Source organism: Physeter macrocephalus, chromosome 20 (assembly GCF_002837175.3).
Source record: "Physeter macrocephalus isolate SW-GA chromosome 20, ASM283717v5, whole genome shotgun sequence".
NCBI lineage: Eukaryota > Metazoa > Chordata > Mammalia > Artiodactyla > Physeteridae > Physeter > Physeter macrocephalus.
The window spans coordinates 74077723-74093140 of NC_041233.1; the positions used below are offsets into that span (position 1 = coordinate 74077723).

General features: G+C 43.6%; 1 pseudogene; it reads left to right on the forward strand.

The window, feature by feature from the left end:
- The first annotated feature begins 10054 nt into the window (after positions 1-10054).
- Positions 10055-14258, forward strand: LOC114484608 (40S ribosomal protein S17-like; annotated as a pseudogene).
- Positions 14259-15418: the final 1160 nt, after the last annotated feature.

Below are 15418 nucleotides of genomic sequence, written 5' to 3' on the forward strand. Positions count from 1 at the left end.
CCCTTCGTTAATCATCTTCTTATTTGTTGACCACTTAAAGGGTGCCATGTAAAATGTAAAGCTAAGTATCCACAAACTACCTCATTACCAATGGAATATATAGTATCAATATGCAGTATCATTACCCCTATTTTATGGAAGAAGATTTTTAGGTTCAGAAAAGTCAGGTATCTTGTCCAAGATTGCACAACTTAACAGCTGGTGGATCTCACTAGCGCCTTCTCCTTGACCTTGAAACATGGGCATGTTTTGGCTATAAGTAACTAAGAAAATACATGCCTCACCTCCTTTGAGCCACTGTTCTATTATTCTCCTTCCTTTCATTGCTAATGTATCTATCAAGCAAATGGGTATCTCTGCTTCCGTTTCCTCAGCATCCCAACCTGCTTTAGGTCCTTGCATTCTGGCTTCTGTGCCCTGTCATTCTGCCAACATAGATTGATGTCTATGAGGCTTGTGAAGTAGATTTGCATGATCATTCACAAGTCCTGTGAGATGGGCTGGTCCCAGCCAGGTGGGTCCATCGCTCAAGGATGTACCCCAAGTCCATGGCCAGAAATTTCTGAGGGTCGAGAGGTATGAATTATTTTCAGAGTGGGAAGGATCTTTTATAGGTTTAAGGCTATTTTTTTGCAGGAAAACAAATTATTCACCTTTTCTGAATGATATTTAAATATTTGTGGTGACCCTTTATGTGTAAATATTAAATCTTAAGAGCCTAGATAACTAAGTTTCATATTTGAAACAAAATATAAGTAACCTCAATAATACTTCAAGGATTTTGTGTCTTCAGGGAATGGGAACAAGGTTGGGGTGGGTGGGGATGTGAGGAGTGATTCTCATCTTTATGGAATAGTTCAGTGGAAAAATGAATCTCCTGGGGATATTTTATATATAACTTTGCCTCTGAGAGTCTCTTAATTACTCTCATAGGGGTACAGCTGTGAATATCACAGAATATTTATTTTCTCTGAAGATGTCGCAGTTTCTAAAATGAAAGAGTAGTTCAAAGAAAATAATCACAGATTTTGTTCCTCTGCCACATGGCCCAGAGAAAGTAGGGTCTCTGGTTGATTGGAAGCACAGATGCATGTGGTTTAACACACCCAAGAGATAACGGGTTGGCAGATTTTTTAATGGAGAATAGACTTAACATTTACATAGAGCTTTATGACGTCCAAGGTATGTTCACTTATATTATTCTTTCTCCCAACTCCCTGGGTAAGATGGGGATTCTGATCCCAGTTTGCAGATGAGGAAATCACAGTCCTGACAGTTGATACTAAGTAACCAAGTATCCATCTGTAATAAAGGCAGACCCAGGGTCAACACCTAGTCTCCTGACTCCAGCCAAAGGGTAAGTCTCATTCATCTCCTTCCAGCCCATTGCAGGCAGGTGATTAGCTAACTGCAGGAAGTGGACTACGCCAAAGATGACAGGGCACAGGCATGCAGGCAATCACAGGCATACTACGCCAAAGATTGTTCTTTTAAAAGGACCTATTTGTAACATGATTCATTCTTGGCAGTCTCTTTACAAAAGGCAGCAGGTATTTCCAAGTGGAACCCGTCACCCACCCTGCCCAGCCGAATGTTCCATTGAGACAGACTCCCCAGGTGCTGGATGAAGTACTATTGGTGTGCTTTGTTAAAGCTCAAAGGGTGCTTAGGTATCGCCTATGCGACTTCTGGTTAGGATACCAAGATCCAGAGAGGGGAGGTGACCTAGGAGCAATATTATTAAAATATAAGAGGAATGGAAGTTTCTACCCCTCTAGAGCAATAACTGTGTGTGGAGAAGACATTTGGGGGTGTCAGTCCAGTCACAGATCTCTGAGGACTACCCCCTCCACCATGGCACCCCTGGTCACACATACCTAAACACGCCTACACAAAAACACATACACACATACACGGGCATGGGCCCCCAGCAGCCATGGTTCTACAGTGAGACCCTGCCTTCCCGGTCACAGGTGATGGGAGTAGGCATGGACACCTGACCCAAGCTGGACCACTCAGCTCTTCTCTCTCAAGCACTGAGATCAAGAAACAATGCAAATGGGAAAAGAGGGCTGAGTGATGAGGATGATGAGGCTCCAGAAGGAAAGCCCACAAACCGGGGTTTAGAGGTTCCTCCTTCACTCCTCCTCTCCTGACCTCTGGGTCACTGGGCCTTTTCTTTGATTTCAGGAGTTACTACCTCAATGTCTTCCAGTAAATTCCACTCTGCACTTAAGCTAATTTGAAGTGAGTTTCTGATATTTGCCACCAAAAGAAACTCAACAAAACTGTGACAGATCCCCAGAAAAATGACAAACACTCTCTCCTTATGCTCTTCTGTGATGGAGTAAGTTCATTAAGTGCCGGTCAATCCCAGGAAATCAATTAAAAAAAATAATTTATGCAAGTAACCATCATAAGCTGAAATACTTATAAAAAGGTGATCTCTTTTCTTGGAGCTTTGATAGCTCTTAAATAGCAGCTATTAGAAAATATACTTTTTATGCTTTCAAGCAATATACGTGTGTGTGTGTGTGTGTGTGTGTGTGTGTGTACACGTTTGGGACACATACACACAGACCCATTAGTTGAATTCTCAATTGTGGAATAACTGAAGAAATTTTAAATTAAAAGTTTGCATTTATTTTCTGTCAGTTATAAAATACTATTTAGTTCCTGTAGAAAATTTGGAATTGTGTAACAATTATGTGTCACCCATTATGCTAGAGAACTTTATCTATATTTTTTTCCCATCCTAACCACTATTTGTAAGATAATTGTTATCCCTGTTTAAATATGAGAAACTCTATGTGTGTATATGTGTGTGTGTGTGTGTGTGTGTGTGTGTGTATCCAAACCATCAAACCAAACAAAAGTTTGTAGTGTAGACTAAGCATAAAAAATATGGAAAACCATAATGGTTACTATAAAGCAATTCATAACACTTACAATCATACAGAGCAAATGCATACAGAAAAAGGAAAGCTTACTTTGGAGAAATCTATTCAGATTTCCTAGCCTGGCTAGGACCCCTCCCACTGGTTTCATTCTTCTCTAACCCGACCCTGGGTCTGCTTCTTTCTTTCTTTTTTTCTTTTTCAAATGGGACCTAATGAAACTTAAAAGCTTTTGCACAGCAAAGGAAAACATAAACAAGACAAAAAGACAACCCTCAGAATGGGAGAAAATACTTGCAAATGAAGCAACTGACAAAGGATTAATCTCCAAAATTTACAAGCAGCTCATGCAGCTCAATATCAAAAAAACAAACAATCCAATCCAAAAATGGGCAGAAGAACTAAATAGACATTTCTCCAAAGAAGACATACAGGTTGCCAACCAACACATGAAAGGATGCTCAACATCACTAATCACTAGAGAAACGCAAATCAAAACTACAGTGAGGTATCACCTCACACCAGTCAGAATGGCCATCATCAAAAATATCTACAAACAATAAATGCTGGAGAGGGTGTGGAGAAAAAGGAACCCTCTTGCACTGTTAGTGGGAGTGTAAATTGATACAGCCAGTATGCTTATTTCTTTCTGAAGTTTCTGTGAGACCTGGAGGCAGACTCAGGCTGACTGAGCAAGGGCCGTTGTCTATTTGAAATGCCAATTGTACCTCTGAAAACAAATGCAATCTTTTAAATAATGAAATGGCCCCTGTGGTAGAATTTGAAACAATAGCTGACAATTTGCTTGAATTCCTCTCCTACCGATAGCAGCAGGACTTTTCTCTGACAGTCAGGGGTGACCGTAGGGGTGACCGTCGGTCCCTGGCTTCTCCCCAGAAGTGTATTGGGTTGGTAGGAGTCAGGGTCGGGGAACAATAAATTGAAAACAAAGTTCCCAGGTTTGCTACTACAATGATCCCTTCTTCTCCCCCCGACCTCATCAACCCCTGGCACTAGCCATGCTGCAGTATACCCCACCTGGCTGTCTTCCACATCAGCGTGGCATAGAGAATTAACACACAGGGGCTTTGGAGTTTGGGCACACGTGGTTGTGAGCCTCGACTCTGCTCCTCTGCAGCAGCTTTTGTAACCTTGGACAAGTGGCTTCGCCTCTCAGAGCCCCCATGTCCTCATGAACAAATGCGGATAATAAGGAGGATCTGCCTCATCAGGTGATGGGATGAAATTAACGAAACAAACGTATGTAAAGAGCTTATTAGCGAGTGTCACGTAGCAGGAAATCATTACAGCTGCTCTTATTACTATTATTAAAGCTGTGTTCTATACGTACACACAGCTAATACCAGGCAGTCTGTGATGACTTCTACGGTGGAAGTATAAATGCAGCTATTAGTATTGGGCAGGCTTCTCTCTTGGGGAACCCAGCTTATACCCACATCTCCTCCAGCATTAAGAAAGCAATTGCTGGGATAAAAAAACACCAATACTGAGAACTTTGTATTTTCATGCCCCAAAATCCTCTTTAAAAATATGCAATTGTCCTTTATCTCTGTCAATAAACCTTAAAGATAAATGAGCTAAAGCTAGGACCAGGGAATGAGAATTTTCTGTCTCCAAGTGTAACCTGCCAAAGGATGATGCCAGACTCCTAGATCTAAGCTCTAAGCTTGAACAGAGATAACTAGCTGTTGGGTAATGGCCCTGGACAGACCTCCCCAGTAATCACATTCCATAAAGCCACAGCTCTGGTACATTCACTAGTCATTTTCCTCTGATCCTAAGGAAAGCTGTGCTGCTTCAAATTCAGAGATTGTACTCTAGGCATCGTATTGATTTTGCTCCCCTGCACCGTACTCACATACCCTAAAACTGTAAGATTAATTGAACTGCTAAGACAAATGGAATTATATTCACCAGCTAATTTTCCAATGGTCAGCATGACCTTTTGTAAAAGTGTCTGTTCAGCATTTGAAACGGCATGTTTTCTAACATCTCACAGTGAAATATATACCAGGAAGCAAAGCTTTACAACAATTTTCTTTTGTGCTGACAAACCGAGAAGTATGACATGTTCATTTGCCCCAGAGTCAGAAAAGGCACAACCAATTACAAAGTTTGAAAATATCAGAATCGACTTATAACAGCAAATAGTCATGACTATATAATTCCATTTAACTGGTTACTCAGCTCTTTTTGAAAGGCATTATTAAGCTTGTTAGAGAATCTCAAAAGGAATCTCTTTCATTAAGCAACTAAACAATTAGGCCTTGGAGTATTTAAAAAGATTACAGGCGGAGGAATAATGCTGCAAAGTGGCCCTGAAATACATCTAGAGCTCAATAGACAGAAAGAAAGATTTGTAAAAGTCCTTTCACAGATTGTATTCTTTTATCTAATTCTTATTAACTGGTTATTTTTCCAGTGTAAGACATTCATATGTTATATGTTATATACAAATATGTTATATACAAATATATTTATATATAAATATATACAAATATTTATATATAAATATGTTATATACATATATAATTCTCTCTATCTGTATATATATGAATTTTATATAAGATATGGATTTTACGTAAGATAAAATGGGTTTTATATAAGCAGGTAAGCTTAAAGATGAAAATGACCCATTTCAAGAATGGGTTTAAAGCAAGAAATAACCACTGTTAATCTTGCTTTCAACTTTGAGGAGGTTTATATAGTATAGCCTGGTGGCTAAGAGCATATGCGGGTCCAGAGTCAGCACTCCATTACTTACTGACTCAGTGATCTGGACAATTCACTCAAACTTTGATTCAATTTTCTCATCTGTATAATTGGGATAAAAATAGTATCTTCCTTACAGTGTTTTAGAGGAGGATCCAATGAGATAACATGAGTAAAATCTTAAATCAGTGCCTGGTACCTAGTAAGTGTTCAATAAATATTAGCTATTTATAGCCTATATAACAGTATACAATTAAAATGGGATTTTGTTGTATATACTGTTTTATAGCTAGCTTTTTATTTAATAGTGTATCATTGTACATGTTTTTCTGTATAAATGCATATGCACATCTTTTCATCTCTCTTAATGGCTGTATAATATTCCATCACATGAGTGTTTGATAAATTACCAGGTAGGACTGAGCATGGTGGCACTACTTGCCAAGCTCCAGCAGGGTTTGGGTGCTGTCTTTCTACATCCATGTGTACTTATGCACCTAATTGCATTTTAAAATTGTTATATAAAAATTAGTGGAAACAATCTAAATGCTCGTTGACAGATGAATGGATAAAGAAGACGTGGTACATATATATAATGGAACACTACTCAGCCATAAAAAAGAACAAAATAATGCCATTTGCAGCAACATGGATGGACCTAGAGATTATCATACTAAGTGAAGTAAGTCAGAAAGAGAAAGACAAACACCATATGATGTCACGTATATGTGGAATCTAAAATATGACATGAATGAACTTAACTATGAAACAGAAACAGACTCGCAGACATAGAACACAGACTTGTGGTTGCCAAGGGGGAGGAGGGGTTGGGGAGGGATGGACTGGGAGTCTGGGATTCGCAGATGCAAACTATTATGCATAGAATAGAGAAACAAAAAGGCCCTACTGTATAGCACAGGGAACTATATTCAATATCCTGTGATAAGTCATAATGAAAAAGAATATAGATACATATATATGTATAGCTGAATCACTTTTGCTGTCCAGCAGAAATTAACACAACATTGTAAATCAGCTAAACTTCAATAAAATAAAAATTTTAAAAATTAGTGGAAATGAAAAACTAAAGGTCTGATATTAATGGTAAGAATTATTGATCTTATAAGTGTATTGCAATTGAGACAAAGATAGAAAGCAATATATATTTGATTTTGAAGAGCATGTACAAAATGGAGGAAAAATATTGCCTATATTTTTCCATGCCTAAAATGCAGGTCTAAGTAGAAATTTCATAATTTATCTCTCAGAGAACAGAAGCCCTCTTCCAAAACATGTTATTTATTTTCAGCTTTCACACATTTGACTAATGTCTGAAAGGAAGGTCCTGAAAGCATCTCTTGACAGCTTTAGGAAGAAACATGAATAAATGCAGATGGCCAGGCTCATAAGAGACAGAAAGTCAAAGCCATGTGGAATTCTGCAGGCTTTCCTAGTGCTCAGATACTATAGCACTGAATACCTCAGTGACCCCAAATCTCTCTGTCCCCTGAGGACCGACAGACCAGGCACACAGTGGGGGGCTTGGTGTGAGGTCTCCTGGTGAGAGAAGAGACACAGACTGAGTTTGGGAAGAGACCCCCCCAACCCCAGAGCAAGTAACATGGTCTTGGATGGAAACAGCTTTTGCTTTCATTCTGGGGTGAGGATACAGGGGGGAAAGGGTATAAAAAACTCTACAGAAATGAAACAGAAACCCCTATTGTGGGTCTAGCCTGCCTAGCACTTAGTAAGTGATCATTGAATGTTGAGCCAATAAATGAATGGACTCCTTTTTGTCAAGTAAAGGAAGCAGAAGAGCATCACTTTTTGTTTTAATGAATCTGTTCTGGCTGTATAGTTATGAAGTTGCCCTGTAATCGTTTCACTATATCTTTACTCTGACTTAGAGGAAAGGAGATGAAGGGAACTGACATTAGGGGATGGGGCTGCTGCAAATGGTGATGCAGAAACTGTGTAAATGGCACCCTTGGCATTGCACAGTGTACAACCTGTGCAGCTGTACACAATGGTCCTGGCTGTTGGGTGCCTCTCATGTTTGCAGTACATCGTATCATATCATCACATAATATTATTATATCAAATCTCCCTAAGACCTCTGTGAGTTGGGAATCACCCCTATTTTGCAACTAAAGAAATATTGATTCAGAAAAGTTGAAGAATGTCCTAAGACAGCACAATGGAAGGAAGTGATGGGACGGGAGTAGGAACTGGTGTCTGAGTCTGACTCAACTCAGCTCCCTGCTGAGCTCTTTCAATCATCCCAGAGAGTCTGGAGATAAATACATCTGAACACAAACTGACCAATCCCCACCCCCCATCACAAAACATATGCAGTACACAAAAGCCCTGCATTTCTTCATTGAATAACGGTTTTTGTGCTTCATTTGGCTGCCAGAGCCTGGCTCTCCTGAAGTTTGGAGGAGAATCATGGCTTTGGCCATGAGGAGGAGGATGGGGGGGGGAGGAGGAGGGGGGGGGAGGAGGAGGAGGAGGGGGAAGAGGTGTTTCCCCCTTGGGAACAACAAGAAAATCACAGTGATAATAATAACACTTGTATCAGTAATAGACATAAAAGTTGTTCCATTTGGTGTGCAGGGAGTCATCTGTGACATCCAGGGAGTAATTCAGAAATCCAAGACAGAGTGAAAGGAGCTGGGAAGTGAGTGTAGAGCAAAAAAGCAGATGCAGCGGGTGTAGACCCCTATTCTAAAAAGTTTGGCCAAACTTCTGAGAATTCTGACATTCCTGTTCCATCCCCCTTCGTGTCATTAGTTGCAGCGGATACTTTCAGTTAGTCCCACACTCAGACGTCTGCAGCCTCTTCCTTCCCACTGACCAAGGCTATTACCAGGAAGAAAAAGGGAAACCCCTCAGTTTGGATCTTCTTTATAAATTTTCATCAGGAGAAAATCCGAAAAACTGCTGAGTTGATTCCAAGAGCTGCAGCGTACGGTCTAACGACAAAAATGAACTCCACTCAAATCTCTGGCAAGTGAGGGGGAGACTTTTGTCCTTCAGCCTGAAGGTGTTCACAGATTTGATTGGGAGGGGAAAACTCGAGTCCTCCCTTAGGACTGCATTCTTTGCTGAGAACTGCAAAGACAGATCCTCTTTCCTCCTGCTTGAATTTTCTCATGTGCCTCTCCTGGGTGAATATCATAGCAGCACTTTTTTTTAAAATAAATTTATTTATTTTATTTATTTATTTTTGGTTGCATTGGGTCTTTGTTGCTGCCGGCGGGCTTTCTCTAGTTGCAGAGAGCGGGGGCTACTCTTTGTTGTGCGGGCTTCTCACCGCAGTGGCTTCTTTTGTTGCGGAGCACAGGCTCTAGGCACATGGGCTCAGTAATTGTGGCTCACAGGCTCTAGAGCACAGGCTCAGCAGTTGTGGTGCACGGGCTTAGTTGCTACACAGCGCGTGGGATCCTCCCGGACCAGGGCTCGAACCCGTGTCCCCTGCATTGGCAGGCGGATTCTTAACCACTGCACCACCAGGGAAGTCCACACAGCAACACTTTTACCTCACTCTCATAGAGCAGAACATAGTAGCCCAGAGAAGGCCACTCAGATCTCCTTCTTTGGAAGCAAAATCGACTCAGCCCCAAACGCTGGCCCTGAATCTGGCCCCGAGTTTGTTGAAGGCACACTTCAGCACCACCAGGGAAGTCTACACAGCAACACTTTTACCTCACTCTCATAGAGCAGAACATAGTAGCCCAGAGAAGGCCACTCAGATCTCCTTCTTTGGAAGCAAAATCGACTCAGCCCCAAACGCTGGCCCTGAATCTGGCCCCGAGTTTGTTGAAGGCACACTTCACTTCCCTCAGGCTGTTCCCAGCCGACGAGCATGTCAGGGACACCAAGACAGACCCGTTCCTGCAAGATGCAGGACTCCTCTCACACACACTTGAGCTTGAGAACGCCCCAATGTCTTGCTAAAACTCTCTTGGGACTGCAGCGTCGTCTAAGACTCTGCCACCCTACCTTTCTTCCTTCCCGCCTCATTCACGGGTGTCAGACCCAAGAAGGCACCTTATGGGTCTCCCAGCTACCTCCCCTTCACAGGTGTGTCAGGCACAGCTAATCCCATCTTGGCCTTGGCATTTGGAAGAACTGAACTAACACCTGCAGTGTAGTAGAAGTAGTGACTTAGCCACTAGGTGTTGGGGTAATATTGCAGAGGCACTAGGAGAAGAATAATAGATTTGGGGTCACAAACCCTGGACTAAATGAGCTTTACAACCCTGAGCCTGGAGAATGGAGATGAAAGCAATAATACTAACGGGTACTAATAATACAACCTTACTGTGCTGTAAGCATCAAATGATATTGTTTGTTTAGACATATTTTGTAAACTATAAAAAAACTTGACAAATACTATTTATTAATAATAGTACATAATAATGCATGATGATAAGAACACTTTGTTGTCAGAAACTCTGAACTGCTTGTACTCACAAACCTTCTGGCACCAAATGGGTGGGCTTTATTCCCACAACGACCTAGTCCGTTATTCTCCAGACACCAGCTGGTAGTCCTATAATTGAATTCAATTCTGACACTAACTACCCAGAGTTAGCAGAGACCCAAAGGTTTAAGGTTCAGTCTCACAAGACTGCCTTCACTTCAGACGCCAGTTTCCGTACTTCTGACCAACTGGCTGTAATTCAGGGGTTCCAACGACCCACTCCTCAGGTTCCACAATTTGCTAGGATGGCCTGCAGAACTCAGGGAAACAGTTTATTTACTATTACTGGTTTGTTATGAAAGGACATAACTCAGGAACTGCCATTTAGAAGAGATGCCTAGGCCAAGGTCTGTAGGGGCACAGGGCTTCCATGCCCCCTCTGGGTGCACCGCCCTCCCAGAACTTGCGACGCGTTCACCAACCTAGCAGCTCTCCACACCCCATCACCTAGGGATTTTTATGAAGGCTCCAGTGCACAGTCATGGTTGGTTAAATCATTGACCATCGGTGACTGACCACCATGTCTAACTCCTCTCCCGTCGCAGAATTGGAGGGGAGGGTAGGCTGCAAGTTCCAACCTTCTAACCACATGCTTGGTTCCTCTGGCAACCAGTTCCACCCTGAAACCATCTAGGGGTCCATAAAGAGTCACCTCATTGCTCTTCTACCAAGGACCCACCAACGTGGGCGGCTCTCACGCCAAAACCATGAAGAAGTCGGCCCGGGTCATTGTCGAGAAGTACTATACACGCCTGGGCAATGCCTTCCACGCCAACAAGCTCATGTGCGAGGAGATCGCATGATTCCCAGCAAGAAGCTCCGCAACGAGATCGCAGGCTACATCACACATCTGATGAAGCAGATTCAGAGAGACCCAGTGAGACGTATCTCCATCAAGCTGCAGGAGGAGGTGAGAGAGAGGAGAGATTGATTACGTGCCTGAGGTCTCAGCCCTCGATCAAGAAATCATTGAAGTAGAACCTGACGGTGAGAAAATGCTGAAGTTCTTAGACTTTGGCAGTCTGTCCAATCTGCAGGTCGCTTACTCAGCCAACAGTTGGGATGAATTTCAAAACACCACGTGGAGCCGTTTGGCTCTTTCTTCTGTGCTGTAATATTTTGAATAAACATCGGACAAAACAAAAAAGAGTCACCTCATTAACATAAACTTAGGTATGGTTAAAAGGGGCTTATTATGAGTAACAGAAGAGACTCCTCTCACCCCTAACACTCAGGGAATCAAGAATTTTAGCTCTGTACCAGCAACTGGGGGCAAAGGCGAAATATATTCTTGTCCCAGGAACTAAAACACTCTTTCATTGTCAGAAACCAGGTTGAAATAACACGGCTAAGAGAATGTATTCTGTGCCTAAATTCTATACCTACTGTTGTAAAATAAAATGAGGAAACATTTCAACTAATGCAAGAGTTAAAGGAGAAAGGCTTGGGACATAGTACCTTATCCTAACCGCCCCCCATCTCATCTTCCTGCATGGACGATAACCAGATAATACAACCTGTTCAAGGCAGACCACTGTCTACCTTCGTGGCCTTTTTCATACTATCCAAGAGTCTTGACTGGGCCCCTCTGCTTGTCCCATAGCTTTCTACTTTCTTTCCAACATATCTTTTCATCAATCTGTGTTTAGTAAAACTGATGTGTGGCCGAGTCGGAAAAGTTTTACTCTTGGGGTGAAGGTCCTCTAATCACCAATGTCCTCAGGGCACTTTCCTAAGATCCACGAGTGGGTTGCGTGAGCTAAAGGCCTGGGGAGGTGAATCGTTTGTGAAGACGCCTGACAATGTGTGGCCTTGTGGAGATAAAACTGGCCGAGCTACTAACACTTGGCAGCTGCTTTGCTCCCAGAGGACATTCTGTATCAGCCTCTGGAGTCTTCAGCCTGAACAACCTCCATACACACCCCAACAGCTCGCTGACTGCTGCCCTCCTTTTCCTCTCTTCGTTTCAGCCACCACCCAGGCTTAAGTAACGCCCAATATCCTAGTTTAGCTTTACTTATAAAACAATCACTAGCCAGGAGTGTTCTGCTACTATCCTTACAACACACTCTTATGCATTGCTATTAACGTTTATACACCCCCCCCAAATATTTACCCCCAACCATCTACTGTGTTCCTGGCATTGGGATGGCCACAGGAACAGAGGAATAAATGAGATCAATACATTAGCCCAGTGTTCACAGAGCTATTGACTGATTCTGGAAAGAAAACTAGACACATAAGAACAGAAAGGCTGCTGAATGCTGCATGTGGCTTCAAGGGAAGTTCACAGAGGAAGCTATGAGGATGTAGAAAAGAGGGAACCATCCTAATACAGACTTGAGGAAGGAGATCAGAAAAGTTAAGCAATTACCTTAAGGTCATGTGTCAGTGTCCTGGGGCTGCCATAACAATTCACCACAGACTGTATGGCTTAAAACAACGGGAATTTATTCTCTGACAGTCGAGGAGGCCAGAAGTCTGAAATCAAGGAGTCAGCAAGGCCGTGCTCCCTCTGAAGCCTCTAGGGAGGAATCCTTGCCGGCCTCTTCACAGCTTTTGGTGATGGCCAGCAGTCCTTGGCTGGCATCACTCCAGTCTCTGCCTCCGTCCTCCCATGGCCTTCATTCCTGTGTGTGTCCCTGACTCCAAATCTCCCTCTCCTTATAAAGATGCCTGCCATTGGATTTAGGGTTCACCTTAATCTAGTATGACCCCCCATCTTAACTTGATTACATCTATAAAGACCCTGTTTCCAAATAAAGTCTTATTCACAGGTACCAGGGGTTAAGGCATAAATATATCTTTTGGCGGAGGATACGATTGACCCACGAGAGGTCATAAAGTCAAGTAATGCAGAGCCAGAGCTGTCATCAAACGTTTGTGGCTGGATGACAAAAGCAAAACTGGACCACCACCAACAATGCGACTGTTAAAATATTAATCCTATCGCCCCTGCCCCTTTCAAGGGAAACTGTTGCTCCTCTAGTTTAACATTTTGATGGAGTAAAACTTTATGCAACTGAGTGCTTGTGACATACTTAGTTATAAGGCTATTTAGGGCCCTAGGTACATGCATTACTTGAACCACCACCTTACATTTGGCTAACTACCCACTCGGTGTCCAAAGGGCAGTGCAAACACTTCAACCAGGTGCACACCTGGACTTTCCTCTTCTTTCCAGAGGCTCCTTCCCTGTCTCACCACCATGATCACCCGCGGCCCTTTCTCACCCCAGGGCTCCTGGCTGCATCCCAGATTTGTAAGTTGAGGCCTCAGGCTCTGAGGATCACTCTAGGCTCCGTTCTGCAGAGGAGGTGGCAAGCACTTAGCTGTGGGAAGCTTTGGCTCCTTTTGATTTGTCAGACTGGATCTTTTAGAGGACAAATAAATGCACCTGCTTAATTCTAATGTGCTTTTATGCTGCCCACCCCACCGCCACCAACAGAAGTTTTCCGTCTTTTTATTAATCTTGTGAGAGACTCCCAGGAACTCTGCCAGGAGTGATGCAGTTTGGCAGAAAAGGGGCAGAGAGGGAAGCTAACCCATCTTGCCACGTGTATAAAGTTCTAAGCTTTGGGAATTCCCTGGCGGTCCAGTGGTGAGGACCCCGCGCTCTCACTGCCGAGGGCCCGGGTTCGATCCCTGGTTGGGGAACAGAGATCCCACAAACCACGTGGCCAAAAAAAAAAAAAAAGAAAAAGTTCTAAGCTTTCGTAGATAATGAACTAAAGTTGTAGAATTTAGTTAAACACTCCCCATCCTGAGAGAGAGCTTAAAGAGTCTTCTCTGAACTACACAGAGGGGGGTGGGGAAAAAGACGTTCTGATTCAATTCCTACATTATAATGAACGCAATTGTCTTGTGTGCGTCATTATTTTTCCGTTATCTTAATGCTTCGGTTACTGAAGACTTTCAGAGTCGCGGCTCCCGCTGCCGCGGGAGCTGAGCAGTTAGACTCCATCCCCGTCCCTGCGGTTGCAGACGCAGCCTTCCTGCAGACGTGTCTGTCTGCCTCACATCAAAGCTGCGTCAGGGCTCCTACCATCAGCTGGGCTGCAGATGCCAGCCTCGGAGGGCAAAGCGACTCGCGTTTCACCCCTGTGGGCTCCTCGCCCCCATTTCGCTTCCATTTGTAATATCACTGCTGCGGCAGCCCATTTGGAAGGTCCTTGCTGTGCTGACGATGGCAGTGATGGCTCTGGGGTACCGTGGGCCCTCAGGGTGCTGGACATTTCGTGCGTGACACCGACCACGGGGACGATACCTCCCTTTGTGTGAGAGGGCACACAATGTTTAATGTGTGGGGATTTTCAGACTTCATCCTTCTCCTACCTATAACCATTTCAGAACTGCCAGCATGGCTTTTTCTGTCCTCACCCCCTCCCTGATTTCTGAGAGCAGAGAGGAAAAAACCTATGCAGAGCCTCCTAAGAAAAGAGATCAGACAGAACGTACCCACCAGGTAGCTTCAAGGGGACAGAAAGGATGCGACTGGTCAAGTGGGTCATGACTGGGGGACAGACATGTGGCGTTGCAGGAACAGGGCTGCACGCATGGGGTGAGGGCACTCTTGATGCGGGAGAGTGAGAAAGCCCTGAGCATTTGGGGGTAGCAGAGGAGGGAAGGACACAGAGAAGTTATAAAAAGTTGTGGATTTTGCCACTTTGCCACGAGTGGTTGAGAGAGACCTAAACAAACTCAAATCCCCTGCAAGGCTGCAGTTCTTCCTCTGAAACTGGGCCACATGGGACCTAGTTTTATGAACAGAACATCTTGTTTGTTGAACACTCAGTGCCCATCTATCATCCCGGCACTGGGACTAATTAGACGGGGTGAGAACACACAATTATAGGCTTTCAGAGGATGAAGGCACATGAGAGATAGTCTAGTTTAACCTCCCATTACAGGAAATACAGGAATACAGGAAACCTCCTGCTGCCCCCTAGCCTCACCTCTGCTGGGAGGGTTCCAAGAACGAGAACCTCAGGTCCAACTGACAACCCCCTTAATGCTCGTAAAGGTCATGCCTGGGAGTGCAAAGGCGTGGCCTCCAGACATTCATGAGCCCTCAACTCTTGCTCCCTGAGTCTCAGGTCCTTCTTCTGGAAAAAGGTCACAACGGTACGCGGCTCAGAGTGTCTGTGAAAGGACTAAATGACGTGCTGGATTTGGATGTGCTTCAGAAAGAACAATGCAGACTCTAATTATGAGTACAGCCTCTCGCCCCTGTGCCCTTGGATTGAGTCGACGTGTTAAAAGAAGTCCTGCTGACATGCTAATACCCAACTATGTTTAA